The sequence below is a fragment of the Arachis hypogaea genome, chromosome 13 (assembly GCF_003086295.3).
Source record: "Arachis hypogaea cultivar Tifrunner chromosome 13, arahy.Tifrunner.gnm2.J5K5, whole genome shotgun sequence".
Lineage (NCBI taxonomy): Eukaryota > Viridiplantae > Streptophyta > Magnoliopsida > Fabales > Fabaceae > Arachis > Arachis hypogaea.
The window spans coordinates 1,333,273-1,356,091 of NC_092048.1; the positions used below are offsets into that span (position 1 = coordinate 1,333,273).

The 22,819-nt window shown below is 29.6% G+C and overlaps 1 long non-coding RNA gene and 1 pseudogene across 1 annotated transcript; both read left to right on the forward strand.

The window, feature by feature from the left end:
- Nucleotides 1-289: 289 nt before the first annotated feature.
- On the forward strand, nt 290-11,264 carry LOC140178091 (probable methyltransferase At1g29790; annotated as a pseudogene).
- A 5,693-nt stretch (nt 11,265-16,957) lies between these two features.
- Nucleotides 16,958-18,501, forward strand: LOC112736284 (uncharacterized). Its single transcript, XR_011870144.1, has 3 exons — nt 16,958-17,138; nt 17,620-17,916; nt 18,004-18,501. It is a non-coding gene; the product is annotated as an uncharacterized lncRNA (long non-coding RNA).
- Nucleotides 18,502-22,819: the final 4,318 nt, after the last annotated feature.

The following is a 22,819-nucleotide window of genomic DNA, read 5'->3' on the forward strand; positions in this document are numbered from 1 at the left end:
ATGTGTAACTAGTCACCCCTCAAAACTCATGTTATATTTATGTTGTGTATAAAATTTTTTATTTTTATTTAATTTTATTCCTATGAATTTTATTTACTTTTTATTGTAATTTTATTTACTTCTATAATATACTATTTCGTAAATCCTCTAAATTCGTTGAAGGATTTACGAACACTCTGACCTACTTTTTACTACTGAACGTTACACCCTTACTTTTTCATCAATTTTCTCTGATAATGAACTACAAAAATACATTCTCAGCCATCTTCCTAAAACTCTCAACTTAACTATGGATCGATATTCATGGTTCTCCTTTATTTATGACCTCTTTTAGCACATAAATTATTCCATAGTCATGAGCTTTGTGTTTTTTAATGTAAATCGTCCCAACCTAATGTGTCTTACCATAGTAATACATAAATCGTGCTAGGGTCTTGAGGGGTGACTAGTTACACATAAATCATGCTAGGACAATGAGCTTTAGGATAAAAAAAAATGTAACTCATGGTGGTTTAGGACGATTTATATACATTTTGTAAAACACAAAAGCCTGGGACGATTTATGTGTTTTTGAGCATTGCATTTCATGCATAAATCGTCCCAGGGTAACATGATTCATATATTATTTAGAGAAAAAGGACAAATTAGTCCCTAACTTTTTACCCCGCGGACATTTTAGTCCCTGACCATTGGAAAATACTTTTAAGTCCTGGCGTCCTTAAAAGTTGGACGGATCAGTCCCTCCGTCCATAAGCCACTGTCAGATCCAACGGAAAATGCTGACGTGGCTCCTCCCTCTGCTTACCTGGCATCACAGCTTCCCACGTGGCACATTAGTGGGATGGAGCTTTTGAAAAATGGAGACATAAGTCTCTGTCGCTCAAAACGACGTCGATTTATGTGTTACCCTCATCCTCAAATTCATATGAGACCTTCTTCAATGACACTGAACCTTGTTCTTCTGATGTCAATGGTGGTCACCAACATCCTCTCACTCTAGCACCTCTCTTCAACTCTCCAATCGCCAAAATCACCCCCTCTCCAGCTGCCGCTACTTCTCCCGAACCGTGCCGCACAAACCCTCATCCCTTCTCCCTCAAGCCCTTTCCCTTCTTCACTCCCCGTTTTTTCTGTAATTTGGGACCATTACCTCACAAATCCTTCGATTGCTTCCACCGTCAAAACCCTAACATAGGCTTCAACCCTTCCTTCGATTCGTCCAAGTTCACAACCTACAAGACCGACCTCGATCTCCCAATCTCGCAGCTCTTCCAGATTGCCAAGTCCGCAAAGTCAGTCATTTGGCTGGGCCTCGACGTCGGTGGCGGCACCGGGTCATTCACCGCCACGATGAAACTCTGCAACGTGACAGTTGTGACGACGACTATGCGCATCAGTGCGCCATACAGCGAGGCGATGGCGTTAAGGGGGCTTGTGCCACTTCACGTGCCGCTGCAGCAGCGGCTACCGATGTTCGACGGAGTGGTGGACCTTGTGCGGTGCGGGCGTGCCGTGAATCGGTGGATTCCGGTGACGATGATGGAGTTCTTGCAGTTTGATGTGGATAGGGTTTTGAGAGGTGGAGGGTACTTGTGGATTGACAGATTCTTCAGCAAAGGGGTGGACCTTGAAAAGCTGTATGCGCCATTGATTGGAAAATTAGGTTACAAGAAGGTGAAGTGGGCCACTGGGAATAAGACTGATGCTAGTAGTTTTTTTCTGTGCCTATAAGCTACATTGTGAATTTTGGCTGTGTACCTGAATTAAAAAAAAATTATGATCCACAAGTTATTCGAGTGAGTTGCAGCTGAGGCATATTTTTTATTCTCAGGGAAAAGAATTGATTTTTGTTGTTGATCACAAGGAACTAAATCTTGTATCTTTAGTGCATTTGAATACCATAGAATGAGCATATACTAGGGTGAAAAAATGCAGGCTGAGGCACAAATCTCAGTTATTCCGGATACTAACCTTAACCCGGAGAATGCTGTTTCAATCCGAAATGGGGATCTTGTTGTTTCCTCATCTATTTCAAATGCAACCACAACTCAAAAGTTCAGGTTGCTTGTTTACTTTCGTCCCTAATTTGTTTCATTATGACTTATGAGTGATGACAGGCTTTGATGATTAATATGTTTCATGGTTGAGAAGTATAGACAAAGGAAGATCGACGAACCTGCACACTATGTTCTTCAATGTTCTAAATCTAAATGTTTCGTTTCCAGTCTTTGAATTTTTTTTAGGTACAGGGACTTATTTGTCCAATTTTTTAAAGTACTCTTCTAGTCAGCAGTCCACATGTTAATCCGTCATGCCACGTCATCAGAACGGAGCCACGTCAGACTTTTCTGTTGGGTCTGACGGAGGCAATCGGATGGAGGGACTCATCTGTCCAAGATTTGTGAAGGTCTGGGATTTAAAAGTATTTTCAAATACTCAAGGACGAAAATATCTGCAGGGCAAAAGGTGAGGGACCTATTTATTTTTTTCTCTATTATTTAAAACACAAAAGTCTAGTACGATTTATATATTATATGATTTAGAAAAATCACGTTTTTAAAATCTATTTAGAGGAATCGAGTAATTTGGTTCTTCTATTAATTTATTTAAATAAAAAAGCCTATCAATAATTTAAATTTAAGTCTAATTTAAATAAATTAAAATTTAAAAGACCTAAATTAAAACACGATCCAAATCTCATGGACCATTTTGAATTTTAGTGCCAAAACACACTAGTGTCTTTGGTTGGATAATAAGGAGGAGAAAAAACACAGCCCTACTAGTATCTCTATATTGAATAGTATGTTTATCTAGGTTCCAAAATGACCAAAAAAATGAGAAGAATAATTAGGAAAGAGTAGGGTGAAATGTGGGGTTGAAAAATTGATGACAACGGACACTCAACTCTTTTAAAAGTAGTGACTTTAGCTTTGATTGTTCCCATTACATTTCTTCTTGTTTTTCTCAAAACTGGCCCAAACATATTTATTTACATTACAATATTTATGCCTTTCATTAATAAATCATCAACCCAACCCAATTTACATAGCTTAAAATACGCGTTTCCATGTCCCAATTTAGCACTCTAATAAATACTCATCTTTCACAGTTTCAACTTCTACTTACCAGCACTTTTCTCTATTGTATCTGTACCTATGCTATGTAATAAAAAAAAACAAGTGTAATTACTCGCGCATGGCACGGTGATAAGATTGAAATTATAATTTTAAATTATTTTTTAAAATTAATTTAAATTATAATAATTTGATTAATATAAAAAAATATAATATGTATTGTTTGTTTGTTTTAATCTAGTGTTAATTGGATTAACTATAAAATAGTTATTAATCGATTTTAATAATTTACTTTTTTTAATAAATCAGACATATATACTGAATGTGATAATAAATAATATAGTAATAGTTAAATCCACTAACAAATATATTGGCTATTATCACACTATAAAACAAATTAAATATAAAGGCTATTAGCACTTATAAATCTATAAAATCGCAGTGTCTTTGATTCGTGCAAAGGTTTACTTATCAAATAAACTTAAAATATGAACAAAAAATATTTATAAAATGGACCTAGCATCACTTGAAAGAATCATGGAAAATAATCAACTTACCTTATTATTTATGAGAACCATTTCTATGTAAATCGTCGTGTTCTTGGTATATATATATATATATATATATATATATATATATATATAATAATGGTTGTTTTTCTTAATATATACATATACATAAATAAAAAAATATATAAATTATATTTTGTTAAACTCTATGTTACCGGTTATTAAAAACATCTAAATTACATATATTAATTATTTTTTGTTATAATTATTTCGTTTTATATATATGATTATTTTTTATTCTACAATCGTGCAATAATTTTTTATTTTATATATATATATATATATATATATATATATATATTCCTCAATTCCAGCTCCATTCATACGCATATTAACAGTTTTTTTTAATAGTGATGTTTTAATTTTTTGTTTTCCTTTTTTACATGTATCTTTCTTTTTTTAAAAATAGTGATATTTTAATATTTTTTTAAATATATTTTTCTTAATAATTACATTACTAATCTGAAATATAAAATGAGAAAAAAAGGTGATATATATATCCAAGAAAAAAATAAACTTAAAAATAAAAAAAGAAATTTTATATTAAAAAATATAAAAATAATATATTCAAAAAGAATAGTCGTAATATATAAATTGAGTCAACCATTTAAATTTCTCTAAAACTAATTTAATCAAATACCAATATTAGAAATAAATTACTTAAATAATATTTAATCTATTCTAGTCCTTATTAAACACGTATAGATTAGAGTCATTCTCGTAACGACAACGAACTGAAACAACGTCGTAAGTTCGAACATTTAGAATTCGTGTAAATTCAGACCATTCCTTTGTTCTTTGAAAACCTTCTGTATCCCTGATAGAGTTGAATCGTAATTCCTTTTATGGAAAAAGAGTTACGGAGATGGCTTTGATGTGTTGGATACCAAAATCCAAAAAGTCACTATTTATATTTGAGTGTGACACTCATTAAATCCGAAAGGCCAAATAAAATAGTATCTCTGGTTTTATTCTCATTTAATTCTAAATCAAAAGTAATAATGACTTATTTAATTCAGCATTTATGATAATAAATAAGATGATCATTATATAAGTCATTTAATGTAAAATAGCTTAATTTATGATTATAATTAATATATGTATTGCCCATAAATAGATTAGAAAATAATAATTTCGTAATAAAATAATCATTCAATTTAAATTACAATTAATTGATTGATAGATAGAAATTATAATAAATGATATGATATTTAAATAATTAACCAAATCAATTAGTTGATATAATTAATTTATTATAATAAATTGAATTTAATGAGTTAGAAGAAATAAATCGAAAAATATCATCAGAAACATGTTACGATAGTTTAATCATTAAGTGCAGAAATTTAATTTTTGCAGAAATAATTTTATTTACAAATTATTATATTAAACACAGACTAAAAAAACACACTAAAAAATTTAAAAGCATCAATGGTAAAATATAACCTAAAAAAACACTTAAATTTAAAAAGAACATGTGATGAATTATAATAAATTTATATATAAGAAGTAAAAGTAAAATAAATAATTAAAAATAAAATAAAAAGAACAATTAAAAAAGTAAAAGAAGATAGAAAAGATAATATGTGGAGTAGATAAAAAATGTATTATTGTTAATAAAAAAATTTAGAGTAATTTAATATTATGAAATAACCTAAAATCATAATGTAATTTATTTTTAAAGAAATAATCAAGTATTATTGTTAATTATGAAATAACCTAAAATTATAATGTATTTTATTTTTAAAGAAACAATCATCCATTAATATCTATAAATAAAAACTATCGTCAAAATGCTTTGATTAAAAATATGAGGGGTTAATTATTAATAATATATCAATTATATCAAAAAGTAAAAATATAATTATCCATATTTACACCATTAGAAGAATTACCATCATAAATAAAATTTTGTTAAAAAAAAAAAGAATAAAATTGCATACATAGTAAATTTAAAAAATAAATATGGTTAAATAATTATGCTTTATTTAATAAATAGTAAAAAATTAAATATTATAAACTATATTCTTTCAAAAGTAATCCTTTTAAATTATTATGTTTGGTATGGTTTATATGTATATCATTTAAATTGATATTATTTTTAATTATAATAATTATTTATCCTTAATAATTATTGTTAGAATTTAATAATTTTTCATGCCTTACAGTAATTATCTATAAAAAACATATATATCTTGAAAAAATTATTAAATAAATTTATTCTTTTTGCCTTATTTTTACATTAAAAAAATTTTTGTTTTGTCTTTTTTAATTGTTATTATGTTATTAGATTTGTTAAATAATATTAAAAAAATCTTTAAAAATAGAAATAGCGATGACACCTTGAATAATTAATCAATAGAATTAAATTTAAACGAATAAGATGATTCAATCAATTATACGAATAATAGCATATTTATAATTATTAATAATAAAAAATAGTCTCACTAATGTAAATGATCAATACAATAATTATATAAAAAATAACTAATTACATAATTGCATAATTTTCAAGATCCTATATAGTTAAATCTAATAAACAAATAAAAAAATATCTATATGATAATGTCCTAACATTTTAGCATACTATAAATCATATTATAAATTTATATATCATATGATAATTTCAAGTTAACTCTTTAAACACATTATAACATAAATCATCTAATAAAAAGATACACAAAATTAACAAATATCACATGGGTCACAATATACACTCTAAATTGTCACGATATTTCAAATAAAAAGAGCATCAATATAGAAAAATCAATGAATATAACTAAAATAAAAAGCAACAAAGAGAAACACACAAAAAATAATAATAAAGAGAATCAATAAAAACATTAACATATAAACCACATACACGAACAATGTATATATTAATTGTGAATCACAAAAAAATATATATATTTAAGAAGTACAAAATTATAGTAAGATTATTAAAACAAAATTATCGTAAGATTATTTATAGTAAGATTATTAAAACAAAATAGAATATTATAAAATAAAATTATAGTAAAATTATTTAAAAATAACGTAAAAATGGCACTTTTTTTTTGTTAATCAAAAACTAAAAGAAAAAAAAGTATGCACCTAATAATAAGCAATTAAAATAAACAAAAATTTTAAAAAAATATAAAAAATAAAATGTATAAATAAAGATAAAAGAAACAAAAAATAAATAAATTACAAAAATTGTACCTTAAACACGAGAGAGGGAGAGGGGGGAGGAAGAGAGGAAGAGAGAGAGAAAAAAGAGCGAAAGAGTAAAAAATATTTAGATTCATGTACCACAGAAAAATACTATATATAGACTTTAGTAAAATAAAAATAAATATGTAAATTATTTATTATTAAGATAATTTTTTATTATATACAGTAATTATGCATTATATATTAATTTTGTTAAAATTATATAACTTTATTATATCATAATTTGAATCATTATCTTCTATCATGATCAGAGAAATTTCGGACAATAAATAAGAATATTATACCTAATATACACAGATTGAAATAGAAAGGGAGTAGAGATATATTATCATGGACGAGTATAATAACTTAAAACGTTTGAAATAAATATCATAAGAAAATAGAATTATAACGGGTTAAAGTAATAAAAAAATAACTTGTACAATTATTATATGCTAATGCTAAAAATAATTTTACGTAACCCTATTATAATTTTTACGATTACCCGTGATAAATTATTATAATTTTAAGTTGTTACTTTATCCACGTGATAATTTCAATTTTATTATTATAATTTATTATTATTATTATTTTATTATTATTATTATTATTATTATTATTATTATTATTGAATAATGAATAAGAATTAAAATTATATCAATATTTTTATAATTAATATAATTAAAATAACTAAAAATATTCAAAATGGAGGTGCGTTATTAATATTATAAGATTTGATCATTTTATGATTAGAATCAAATATTCTTATCATGATTACCACGACCGGTGACATTATTATCATCATCATCATTATTATTATTATTATTATTATTATTATTATTATTATTATTGATTTGATATAATTATAATGAAGATATATTCTTAAATTGGTATAATTATATATTATACATTAAATATTAATTATAATATAATTATAATAAAGATATTTTTTATAAAATACTTTAGAAATTAGAATAGATGGAAAATTTCATGCATTTTGGAGGAAAAACAAACTCACGAGAGATCGACATATCACCTTTATTAGTTGGGAAAAAACCCAGTTTTAGTATATTAAGTAGAAGTAGATAAATAGATTTGGTAACCAAAAAATTTCGGCCATAATTAGCCAAAATTTTTTATAATATATTTTATTTACATTATTTAATAACAATTTTATTTTTTAGTCCATTCTTTTATTATTCCACTTATCATATTCTTATAAATTTTATTTATTAATGATATTAATTATAATATTATATTTTTTACTATTAGGCATTCTTGTAATCAATACTTAATATTTCTTTTTATAATTTGATTTTTATATTTAAAAATATAATAAAGATTAATAATAATAATAATAATTAATAACGGTTATAATTTATCATTGTAATTGATTCTTACTCTGCTCCTTTGCCTAATGGAGATACGATAATATCACATAAATTCAATAATTGTAATTGATTATTATCATAAACGCTTTTTTGTTTTATTATTATTATCATTATCGTTTTTTATTGTAATTAATTTTCTATTTTTGTTAAGTCATTTATCATCATTCAATGGAGAGATACAAAATCTGAAAGCTACCATAATATGATTTTGTTTCTGTTAATTCAATTATTTTCATTCAAAATTCACAACTCTAATACCATTGCAAGCACAATTAGAATATGTTAAGGAATTTTACAAGAAATCATCTTTATCATTACAAATAGTATGTCATTTGAATTCTACCTTAATACAGTATCTATGGTAAAAAGTGCTGAAGAATTTGAATAACAGATGGACTTACTCGACGAGGTTGTTGTCAATCAATCAATTTTCGAGAATATGAAAAACTACACTAGCTTTGATGAGGTATGGTAATAAACTGATTATTTTTTTTTTGTGTGTGTTTTATGTGCATTTATATTTATATTGTATTAACTAAGTTCATACACATAACATTCATACATTTATATACATAACATCCATAATTACATACAACTAACATCTAAAAATTAAATTCATGTTTATTAGATATTACATCCATACACATATCATTTTTTAGTTATTGCTTAAGTAACTATAAAATTAACACAGATGTTTTTAAATTTTATCATAATTGAATTTAAAAAACGTCAAATTCTTAAATTAATTTATTCAATTGATAAATTTACTCATAACATCCATAAATTCATACACATAACATACATAATTTCATATTAATAACATCTATAATTTTGTACTCATAATATTCATAATTTCATACATATGATGTCTATAATTAATAATTTTTTATAATCAATATTATAAAATTTTAAACTATACCTCTTATTGTATTCTTCAAATTATCTCATATGTGTACTAATAGGTCATGATTTTAATTATTTTAATATTTTTATTTAATATTTGTATGTATGCTTTTTTATTGATTTTAATATGACGAGTTCATAATTATTTTTAAAATTTATTTTTTAATTTTTTAATTTTTAATTTTTAATTTTTTATCTTTTAATTGTCTATATGTAAAATATAAATTATATAGTAAAAGTTGTTAAAAATTTTTAATTTAACTTCCATAATTTTTGCAGAGAATTATTGCATTTTAATGAATAATAATGTAATTGAGAGATGTTAGGAATTTGATTTGGAAAAAACTGAAATTGATTTTAGAAAGAACATTAATTAATCCAAACATGTAGTAAAATGATAGATGATAAGAAAAATAAATAATAAAAAATTATATATCACTTGTTTATCAAGAGAATAAAATTTTTTACGTAATTTTTTTATATTATAATTATTCTTTGGTTATCTAGCACTCTTCTATAATAATATATCTCCTATTTTGGTGATAAAAAGTAAAAACAACTACCAAACATAAAAGGTAAATTAAATCACCATATGACTTCATTGTACCATCCATTTGACTATGCTTTATTTTTTAAATTATTTAGCATTGATACATACACAATAGCTACATGGCCTACAAATACAAAGAGTGCTCACCTACATATTTACTATATTACATATAATCTAAAATACTTCATATATATTAAAAATAAAAAATCAAATTAATCAATATATATATATATATATTTACATTTTTTTAACTAAATAATTAGATACCAAAATGTCAAATATGTCATGATAAAATAATTAAATGTTGTGTAATAAATAAATAACCAAACTTATTTTTAGTAATATAATAAAAAAATATAAAAGATCGAATACGTATTTGTATACATAATAGTTAATCGGTGACAATTTTTTTGTATGCATGTAATAGAAAAATACTATTTATATATCAAATATTTGTTACGCCCATATATATAAAAATACAGTTATTATTAATTAGTTGTGTATTTAAATTATTTTTTAATTAATAAAATAAAAAAAATATATTTTATTATTAAAAAATACTAATGTGAAAATGATATTTATTAAAAAAGAGTAACATATAGCAGAATTGCACGGAATATAATTATTATATTAATATATAAATAGGAGACCACGCCACAAATGGCATATCAATGACGTGGTTTTGGAAAAGAAAATTTCCAAAACAAACTTAAAATTACGGAAAAAGAGATATTAGATATACAAGGAGGTTCAAGAATTTTGTTATGGAATAAAGGGTAGTATTTAGGTTAGAAATGGGTAAAAAAAGTGTATTTACATTTTAGTAGACGTGTCAGATGAGAGGTGTATTACACAGGGCGTGTTACATTCATCACGCAGGGGGCATGGAGCACACGTGGCGAGGGCTGGTTGGCTGAAACTGGTAGTACGTGGGAGACGTGCTGAATCACTACGCAGGGGACGTGTTGACACGTGACGACGTTTGGTTGGTTGAAGCTGGTAGCATGTGGGGCGTGTTGAATGCTCACCTCTATATAAGGCAAAGTTCGGTACCATTTTCATTCCGAAGAAGAGTATGTTTTGAGTGGTCTTTGAGTGTCGGTAGTGTAATGGAGGGTACCGTAAATTTGGTAGTGTATCGCAACGGTGAGATAATACGGAATACTCATGAGGGAGTGATGTTTGTGTGCCAGAATTCATTTTCGTTTGTGGTTCCATGCACCATGGCGTTAATGGAGCTTCAGAATGGTCTCTGTCAAAGCATGGAGAACTGTATGTTAACGAGAGTGAGCAGAATTCTGTATCGGAATCCTGTTGTAGTTTTGGTGGTCTAATACAGTTTGATATCATACCGATCACTGATGAAGCAAGTATGCAGAATCTGACATCTAACGTATCTCCTAATGGACTCTTTAGTGTCCAACGGCTCCGCGTCTCTAATACGTCGAACCCAACCCAGCTTTATATAGGATTTCGAAGAATGATTGACTACTGGTTCACGATCGAATATTGCGATGCTCTGGCTCTGCAGGAAGTCGCTACTACTATCAGTCCATCCACTCACAGGCTCTCCATTAATGGGTAAGCCAAATATATGAACGACATTTTTCAATGTCACTGTAACCTCACCCACCGGCAATACAAAAGTGTGAGTTTCTGGCCTTCACCTTTCAACCAGAACAGCTAATAAGGGGTGAAATCCTCTTTTCACCCCAATTCTAGATACGTAGTAGAATTTCGTGACGTGTAAGTAGTTTTCGACCATCAAGTTCTACGTCTGTGGACGGACCAACAAATTCCTGTTACTCTGCATCAACAAAAATATATTTGTTAGATTAAATAAACAATAAATATTTATTTATTAATATACAAATATTAGCATTTTTATTTAAAAAGTATATGTATTCATTTATTAAAATAATTAACGAATATTAGCATATTTATTTAAAAAATGTATGTCTACAAACTGTTTATTAATTAAATTCACAGAAAAATAATTTTATTCTAAAAAAAATAATAAAAAATTATATATTAACATTTTTTTTAAATATTATATACAGTTTTTTTAAATAAATATAAATGACTGATTTTTTTTTCAGAACGCCAAAATATTTATTTTTTTGATATTTAATAACAATATATTTTTTAAATATTTATATATTTATTTTAATATTTATATATTAAAATTTTGAACATACATGCTCGAGATACATATTTATTTTCAAAAACTCCGAATATTTATTTATTCATTAGTATATTCATAATAAAAATGATAAAATATATATTTTATTATAGTATTTTTATAGTAGAAAATTAATTCAAAAATAACAAAAAATTTATATTCTAACATATTAAATAATAAAATATAAAAAAATTAAATACATAAAAAAATATAATTTGTCAATTTACATAAATTAGATGATTCAAATAATTTATAATATGTTCTTCTAGAGCGGTATAATTACGTACCATTTTTAAAATTAAATATAAACTAATATTTTTTTATCCTTATTTTTTATCCACCTTTTTCTTTGTTTCCTCGAAGCCCCCTTTTTCTCTCTAACAAAAACGAACAGCAACCCTTCTCTCACTAACACACTCTAACTAATGCATATACTAGAGGTGGAGGAGGCTCTCTTTTTATAGAATCATGAACAACGTTTGCTGTTTATCGAGGTAGAAGAGTTGTTTCCTGCATGCAGACAGCCTCCAACACGCCCACCCAGTGTTGCTGAACACATTAGGAAATCTGCAAAGCCTACTCCACCACGCTTCCGGCATGTTGTTGAGGTGCTAACACGCTTCTGACGAGCAGCGATACCACGCCTCCTGCGTGTTGACCGTGACCTCTATAGATCGGCAAAATATTTCACTCCCCAATATTCAGCCAAAACACCAACAAACTCTCAATATAAAAAATAATTTCTAATACTAGAATCCATCATGCAATAAAGTGAATACTATTAATTATCCATTAAATTAAATCACTTATATTTGTGTATAATATACACTAAAATATAAAATATTTATTAAAATGAGTTAAATATATAATAGTTAACTTTTAGTATGTTTATAGTATTTTTGATACTCAAATAAATAAAATAAAATGGTTGAGATAGTAAAAAATTCAATAATATAAAAATTGTAAGGCCCACATCGGTTGGAGAGGGGAACGAAGCATGCCTTATAAGGGTGTGGATACCTCTCTCTAGCATGACGCGTTTTGACGAGTGAGTGTGGGGGGCTTCGGCTAGCATCCCTATCGTCAAAGGAAAAACCGTGAGGCCTTGTGTGCCAAAGCGGACAATATCGTGCTAGCGGGTGGTCTGGGCTGTTACAGATGGTATCAGAGCCAGAACCCGGATCGATGTGCCAGCGAGGGCGCTGGACTCCCTTAGGGGGGTGGATTGTAAGGCCCACATCGGTTGGAGAGGGGAACGAAGCATGCCTTATAAGGGTGTGGATACCTCTCTCTAGCATGACGCGTTTTGACGAGTGAGTGTGGGGGGCTTCGGCTAGCATCCCTATCGTCAAAGGCAAAACCGTGAGGCCTTGTGTGCCAAAGCGGACAATATCGTGCTAGCGGGTGGTCTGGGCTGTTACAAAAATATTATTTTACGAATATTTAAAACTAGTCATCACATATATATAATTGTTTATTTATATGTGTTAATAATATATTCTTTTAGCTAAGTAATTATTTACTAAAATAATTAATTTTTTAAATGTTTCAACCTTAATTTTAGCTAAACTATGAAAACCGCTTTTTGGACCATTTTGTGTTTGGCATTGTCTCAGCTACGCATTTTAAGTCACTCTTTTATAGGGCAATTTACATAAATAAAATGAATGAGAAAAACTGTTATGCAAATACAATATTCTGAAAAATCAGACGCAAATACAACAAATTTAATTGTATGTAATTCGCGACACCCTAACGCGAAACCTAAATACACGTAATCCGCTATATCCTGTTGTGGATTACGTTGCGAACTTAAATACTCAAAAACCGCTACACTGATCATATGGGCCCGAAGCCTATTCTGCTACACCCTCTAGCGGATTATGAAGAAAGTGAAAACTTAGAAACATATTCATGAATACCAGTCTAATAGTAACAACTCGTGATGCAAAATGTACGAAGTTATACAAATATACTCGTCATAAGCAATAAGTCGTAGAAATATAATAGCCACCAGACATTAACACTAATATAGAATAAATTACTACATAGGTCATACAAATGTAATAGTCCAAACGATTAACAGTTAAAGGAAATAAAAATGTCATAAGTAATACAAATAGGTCGGAACTAACACTAATAGCAACACACCAAAGGCACTAACACTAACACCCAAAAACATAAATCGCTACATGAGAAAATAAAATTCAAAAACTAGAAGCACAAAGACTATGAGCCCTACGAACTACCAGCAACGGTAGAGCCTCTCTGTGGGCAAGATCTACGCGTATGCCTAGGCTGTCTGCAGAGCCCGCATCGCTTCGGTCGGTTAGGGTCGGTCTCATCCATGTTGTTCCGGATTCTGGTAGATCTCGGTCGCCCATCACGACAACACCTCAAGCTAGGATCCGGAATAACGGTCGGACCATCATAAGGTGGTCAAAGTCCCTCTGGTATTGGCGGCACAAAACCCATATAGTACACCCTGAACACCTTCTGTATGGTGTAGACTTTGTCGACATAGATAGACCAGTCAAGCCGTGACTGGGCACAACATGCAATCGCATGGCAACATAGATAATGGAGATCCTGAAAGTATCCACAGTCGCATGTACGATCCTGAAGGGAAACTCGGTACGTCCCAAGTGAAAAGCTACCGGTCGATGTTGTCTCGACAACGGTGTACTCAGACTAGTGTCTATCGAATAGGGTGACAGTGAAGCACCCGGAGTCTCTCAAGTTGCGCTCCGTCGCCTTCATAAAAGACTGGCAAAACTTGGCACCGCTGGCCAACTGAGCCTCTACTGTCTAACCACGAATCACGAACAACTCTGCTAGCCGACCATATGTGGACTTCACAAGGGCAGTAACCGAAAGATTTCGTGTACCCTTCAGAATAGAATTAACACACTCAGATATATTGGTCGTCATGTGACCGAATCGTCTGCCACCATCCTGGTGCTGAGTCCCCTTATCGTATTCTATTATGTTCGTCCAATCACACATTGCCAGATTCTCAGTCCGCATTATATCAAACCAATATTGAAACTTTGCATCAGCAGCGTTCACAAGCAAACGCTTTGCATCCGTGCCCTTGAAACTGAGTGCGAAGTTAGCTGCAACATGCTAAATACAAAACGCTCGGTACGCATGAGGGGGTAACCACCCACTGTTAGGGTTCTCTAGTGCAGCCTTGATGCCGTTGTGCCTATCTATTTTGCCAACCACGTCTTCCTGTAAGTTGGCATGAACCCGTACGTTCCTTCGGTAGCTTCTTGCAACACCTTTATCGATACCGCTGCATTGGCTCGAACCAGAGGAAAGATTTTCGCACAGATCACGTGATAATCAAGTTGTCGGTAGTTGCTTGATATCGATGTAGCCAAGCACGTGTGTGGTCCGTTGTACCGTCGAACCTCCCAGGTTCCCTTCCACGCGCGAAGGCTGATGCGAATCATCCACGTGCAACCCTTCCCGAACTCCTTGCATCTCCCATGGTACTTAAGATGATCCGACTCCATCACTCTGTACTTAACACCGCACCGAATGCTGTAATCCTTTACAGTAAGAACAGCTTCCTCCTTACTGTGAAAAGATTGGCCAACTTGAAATTCAACTACAGAATTTTTCTCGTGCAACCCTTGACCCCCAAAGGTTGGAACTGACTCCGGTGGTTGGCCGATGGCTTCCAGGTCTAGGGTAGAATAATGTGCAGGTTGCTCATGTGTGCCGACACTTGATGGTGGTTGACATGTTGTTGGGTTTGTCGAAATTTCATCATCGCTGCCCCCTCCAATGTCAGCAGGCTCTTCGTCGGAATCATCCTCTAGCATCGCATTTTCAACCTGATATGGTTCCCCCTCACGTCCTACATCTGGAGATGGATGAGCTGAGGTGAATACCTCAACTGGACGAGCTGGCCGATACTCCAACAAACACTCAGGTGCAACGACGGGCATCGAGGTAGAGGCACCCCCCATCGTGGTGGACTGAGGGTTTGACGCGGATGCGCTAGAACTATCGATGCCATGTTCCAACTTCGTAAACAACTCGTGTATCCTCACTTATGGAAAACTCCGACAACAATGAAACAACACCTACATATCTTCATCTGATCGTAACACGAATGTTTTATATTGCACGCCGGTTGACACAATCGCAATAGGAATCTTGTAGAACAGCTTCTTCACCCACTTTGTGCCACCCGTGCCCAACTTCTCCAATATACTGGTCTTCAGATCTAACGGTGTACTAGATGACCTGATAAAAACACTCCATGGTTCTCTATCTGTAAACTTCATACCGTACCTCTTACTCTTTTTTATTTTTCCAGAAGAGTGCACTAACACCAAAAAGCTCTCTTCACTATCCATTCCTCAAGTTATGAATGAATGAAAATGACACTCTACACAACTTGCTGAGTATATATAGGCATCTTCTTTGTTTCCACTGTCTTCATAATCCGCTAGAGGGTGTAGCGGAATAGGCTTCGAGCCCATATGATCATAAACCGCTACAAAGTGTAGCTATTTATGAGTATTTAAGTTATCAACGTAATCTGCGATAAGGTGTAGTAAATTGGTTTTTGGATGCCAATAATATTCAATGATTTAATTTGAATTTTAAAACAAAATTACAATTTAAAATAATTTTTTATTAATATATATTTAATAACTAAAAAATACCTTAATAATTACTTACCATTTAGTGAATTTACAACGCAAATTGTATGCGAATTGTGGTCAGTTCATCCCTTCTATACTCTTTCGAAATTCTCCAAATGGTTTTTAGTGGGAATAAGGACTCCCTTTATATTCTAGGGTGAATGGTAAAATTTATTTTCGGTTTAATTATTTGGTTGATTTTTATAATTTTATTAAATTTATAATTAGATATATATATATATTTTTAATTATATTTTTATATTATTTTTAATTTTATAATTAATTTTTTTTAGTATAAATAAATATTATAGTTAATTGAATATTTTTTTATAAATTAAAAATATTTATAATTAAAAATATAATTATATTTTTAAAGGTATGTATTTTAAAAAAATATTTTATTAATTTTAATATTTTTGACATAAAAAAAAATCAATTATAAAATTAAAAAAATATAAAAGTCTAATTAAAAATAATTATAATAATTTAATTAAAAATTTAGTAAAAATCGAAAGATGCATATTTAAAGAGATTTTAGTGCTTTATCATTCAAGGGAGTTGTCAATTTCCAACTTCTCAGTCGTATTAGCGGTTTTCTCCTCTCGAATTCGGAGTTGAGTTTATGATTTGATTTCTTTCTTTTTCTTCTGGTTTTTTAATCTGCGGATCTCATCTCTATTTTTGTTTTCTTGTTTGTGATTTGTTTTTTTTTTTTTTTCGATTTTTCTCTCGATCTCTCGTCTCCTATTTGTGTTTATGTTATGATTTCAGTTTATTTTGGTTTTCTAATCTGCGGATCTCATCTCTATTTTTGTTTTCTTGTTTGTGATTTGTTTTTTTTTTCGATTTTTCTCTCGATCTCTCGTCTCCTATTTGTGTTTATGTTATGATTTCAGTCTATTTTGGTTTTCTAATCTGCGGATCTCATCTCTATTTTTGTTTTCTTGTTTGTGATTTGTTTTTTTTTTTCGATTTTTCTCTCGATCTCTCGTCTCCTATTTGTGTTTATGTTATGATTTCTGTTTATCTTGATTTTCTAATCTGCGAATCTCATCCCTATTTTTTATGATCTAATTTTGTGTTTTTTCTCCTAGATGACAAGTGAAAGTGAATACGTCTTGGTAGACGTGCTCGGATTAGGTGCTGCCGAGAAGTCACCTACTGGGAGCTCCCCTCCCAGTGGTAACAGCACATCATCTTCCGAGAATGAAAAAAAACAGAGAGCGTGGATTCCATCTTGAATCTCCCAAAAAAGAAGAACATGACAAAGAAAGTTGGAAGGATACATTTGATCTGTCGGGCATTGAGGAGCCCCACATGGCTGAGCTGCTGAAGGATCCATCATTGGGGGAATTACTGACCTCAAGCAATTTGTATCTGCTGCTAATTAAGTATGTATTGTTATAGTTTATTCATGTATTATCTCGTCCATCAATATTTATGTATTTTTAGTAATAATTTTATTTTGTTTTTTTCAGAGGTGATATTGATGATGTTGATAAGGCATTCATTACTCAGACTAAGGAGCTGCTGCACTACGTAATTCCATTCCTTGCGGTTAACCAGCAGGATTGCCCTCCAATTTTGGAGGAAATTTTCGATGTTTGCAAGATTGCTCGTCCGTGCATCCTACTCCTCAGAGGATCTCGATTTGTCAGCCATTATTTCTGTTTGATTACTCCAACTCAACTTTCGTTAGCTGTGTCCCCTCATATCGAGGCTGACACTCGGGATTTAAGTCCTTGAGCATTGTTAGGAAAGTTGGATCTCTGCTTGACACTCAGGATTTAATGCCTTGAGCATTGTTGTTTTTTTTAGTGTCTTGTTAGGAAAATTGGATCTCTGCTTGACACTCAGGATTTAATGCCTTGAGCATTGTTGTTTTTTTTAGTCTTGTTAGGAAAGTTGGATCTCTGCTTGACACTCAGGATTTAATCCTAATTCTCAATCAAACTCTTGGGTAGCCTTTTTGCTTATATCTACTTTTTAGTGTTAGCCCACATCTTTATTCCAAATCAATTCATTCTTTATAGTGAAATAGTGATGGGCCAAAAGTTTTGAATCCTTTTATACTGAAGAGAATATATCATATTTCTTTTGTGGGTCATTTTTAGTTGTCAAAACTTTCAACTTTTACTTGGTAAGGAGAGCTACCTTTCCACCAATCACTTTTTTATTTTTTGGATGTACTTAAACTAAACCTCTTAAGTAAAACTTTTTTTTGTTAGTTAGATAACCTTCACAATATGAAAATTGAGAAATCAGGCGTTCTTTAAAAGTGTAGATATGAATCCGATTTTAGGTATACTATAAGCAAAGCAAAGTGTCTGGGATAGGACTTTTAAAACAGCCAAACAGAGCAGACAACATCACTCAAGCAGCAACAGCATCACTAAGCAGCAACAGCATCAAATTGATAAGACTTAGAGATATTGATTGAAATTCAAGCGAATAAACCAGTTTAATCCAGCGTACTTGAGATTACAATATCCTTTATTGTTTTCGTATGATGAAGATCGCGAAAAAGAAGATATATCCCTAAACAAACAGAATGTTAACTTCGAAAGAGGTCATGAAGAAGGATCAATAAAAAAATTCTTTGCATATACGATACAAGAGAGATGTGCAGATGGTCCTCCTTTAGTTTATTCAAGGAGATTATTCCAATATTTTTTTGTTGATGGTTACTCAACAAAAACGTAACGAGAGTATTATTATTATTCACCAATTTTTTAAAATGATTAATAAATCAAATCTTAAGGTAAACGTCTGTTTTATGATTAAAATAAAATAAAATTTAAAAATAAATAATAAATAATAAATATTTTTATTAAATATGAAGATAATTTTTTAGATGAATAAAAGGAAAAAATGTTTTTCTAAAAGAAAAAATCTAAAGAACATAATTAAAAAACTGTGTCACCTATTACAATGACTTCCACAGAACTTTCGTCAAAGGTTTAGTAGGTAGAAGCCTCATTTTATATGCACTAATCATATAGAATATTAAAATACTTTTACATGTTACATGGCAAGAGCTTTTTTCGTTTTGTATGAAGGTGACGTCTAATTAAATTAACACAAATTCATAAGATTATTAATGACACATGAAGTAAACAAAATTATAAATAAAAAATATATAATTTAAATTTCAATCACTCACCACCTAAAAGAAAATAAATCTCCTTTTTTTAACATAACTACAGAACATCAGACATACAAAAATAGAGAATATAACAAAATTGCAATTCGAAAAAGAAATAAGAAATTAAATCAGAATCAAATCTTGATTATATCACATTCATGCTTTTTTGATAAATTTGTTACGACCAAAATTAAATTATAATTCGTTGACTAATTCATATAAAAAAAACAAGTTTAAACATTCATGCTTTTATCCCTGCTTGTAGTGTCATATGCGCATGGAAAATAATCTCAATTCTATTTTCTATATTTTTGTTCGGTTTTGTAAAATTTTTATTTCTCAAAAAGAGCTTATAAAAATTAGTTTTTAAAATTAAAGTTGTATTATTTATGTTTAATAAATTAAATTAAAAATAAATTTTAATCAATACAAACAATAATAAGTGTATTTGATAAAATAATTTTTAAAAAATATTATAATTAATATTAATATAAAAATTAAATTTGGATATTAATTAATTATGAGATTATATTAAATTTTTTTAATTTTGATCAACACAAATCATCTTTAAAAATTCTATTTTAGATGCTTTAAAAAACATTTGTATCTTTAAAAAATATAAATACCTCTTCAAAAAAATTATCAAACTAAATCTTTCTGTTAAAATAAGTGCAAATATTATTTATTTGTAAAAGAAATATCTTTCTTAAAAATTTTATAAACATGATACAAATATATATAATTTGATCGATATTTATATATAATAGATAATTCATTTTTAAAATTAGCCACTTATATGTATTTATTTTGGGATATCTTGTGATTCGATCTATTCATATTATATAGTCATAATATATAAATATGAATTTTTGTTATTAAGAATAAAATATAACTCAAAATAATTATTAAAAAATATCCATCCTGTATGTTGAACTTGAAATTAAAGTTGACACATCATCATTACAAATAAATAATATTTTTTCAGAAATTTATAACCAAATAATTTTCATATGCATTAATTAATAGGAAAGTTTTCAGATGTACCAAACCACTTTATTGGAAATCTGCTATTCCATTATTTATAGGCGTTCAGATCTATATTAAAATATTGTAATGGACATGATTGATTACCAGAAATCTGCAATATACTCCATAAAAAGGGAGTGCAAAGAAAACCTTCAACCTGTGATACCCTTATCCAAAAGCACCATGTTGTAAATTACCTTTGTGTTTTCCTAAACGCATCAAGCCATTGTCGATAGTGGGAAGTCGGTTGCCTAATTGTTTGGGAGCCGATTGGAAAATATTGGGTTAAGGATTTTTTTTTAATGGTTTGATGGACCTTAGATATGGAAACAAAATACTGTGTAGATTATTGTAATTTGCAACAGTGATGAATGTATTGTAATAAAATATTAATATTTTGTTAGATTTATTTTAAATATTCAAATTTTAGTCTAACTTAATATAAAAACAACAAGTGTTTTTTGGTGACAATTTAAAGACAACTATTTATATTAGGTCAATTCAATATATATAATTTTTGTAAATTTTATATAATAAATTTATAAAATCTTATTTTTAAAGATTATATTTAATAATTATATAATATTTATATAAAAATTATTTTAAAATAAAAATAACATTATATATTATAAAAATATCAATTATAATATAAAAATATAATATTTTTTATTAATTTCACTTTAAAATGAGTATTTTATTTATAAATTATGTTTTCAACTTTTCATGCCCAGTTAAATCTAGTACTAAGCATGACTCAAATTCAATTCAAAAAGTATATTAGTCTCATGGGTGTCGCGCCGCCACCGACAACAGCCACAGTCGTCCATAGCTCTGCCTGACGCCGCCGTGCGCACCGCGATCGCCTGAGTAGCACCGTGGCGCAGTCTGCGTCAATTGTTGCTGTTGTATCGCACCTCATCAGCGCTGCCCTTACTCCCACCGATTCGACTCCTCCTCCTCTTCCATCTCTGGTCGATATTGTTGTTGTTACGTTAGTTATTGTTCACATGCCGCAATGGCTAACAACTTTCTGGCATTAGCTTGCGTATGCAATGATGGAGGCTTGAGTTCCGGCCACCTTTTGCAATGTAGATGTTCTTAACAACTGTGCTCAGGTCCTCTTCTACCCAACTTTCGTTAACGATGAGACCATTCGGGAGGCCGTTGAAGATGCTGGTTTTGAAGCCATCTTATACAGAGACGAATCCAATGAGAAAAATGCTCAGGTATGCCAGATACACATCAAAGGAATGATTTGCACCTCTTGTTCCTTCACCGTTGAATCTCCTCCCCTGCTTCCATGCGTCATTGTCGACTCTTTTTACCCTGTAAATGTGCTGGATGTTCAATTTACGAAGTACGTAGATGGTTATTTTAATTTTTAATTGGACGGTTATTTTATTCGATTCAATTTAAGCATATACAATTAACAAATGTTGGATGGTCATTTCACTAGATAGCCAGATGATTATTTTAATAATTACATAGATGATTGTTTAATGGCCAATGAAGGAGCTTCTAACGCCGGAGAGGTGAGATGATTGATGAGAATGGGGTAATAGATGATTTGGGGAGAAGAGGATGTTTGAATAAATTTCTTTGGTAAATTGGGGTTGAGATAATTAAATTTTTGAAATAACTGTTTGGGTTTGTTTTTTTTTTCTTTGTATTGTGCCAAATTCAAAATTCATTGTACATATTGTCAAGATTTTTCATTATCTTTCTAGCGGAGATCAGTAAGTAATGATAAAATGATGTCTTTGTAGTCATTGCAGATAGAAATCAGTACGAAAACGAAGGGAAATTAAATTTGATAGTTTTGCATAATCATATTCTAACCTTTCATATTCATTAGCACACTTATTTTTTACATTGATTTAGTTGGCACATTCATAACGAGATAGATTTGGTAAATTTATTTTATCTATTTAGTTCTTAGTAATTTTATGAGAATGTGTAAAATGTAGTGAATTAACTAACAAATGTCTTAATTAACCATAAAATCTATAACACAATTGTAGTTATTTAAGGATAAATTTAAATATAGTTATGTCCTAGGTTTGATATTTAGAAGACAATATGCACTATTAGACTGTATTTAAAAAGGAGACTTAGATTGAGAG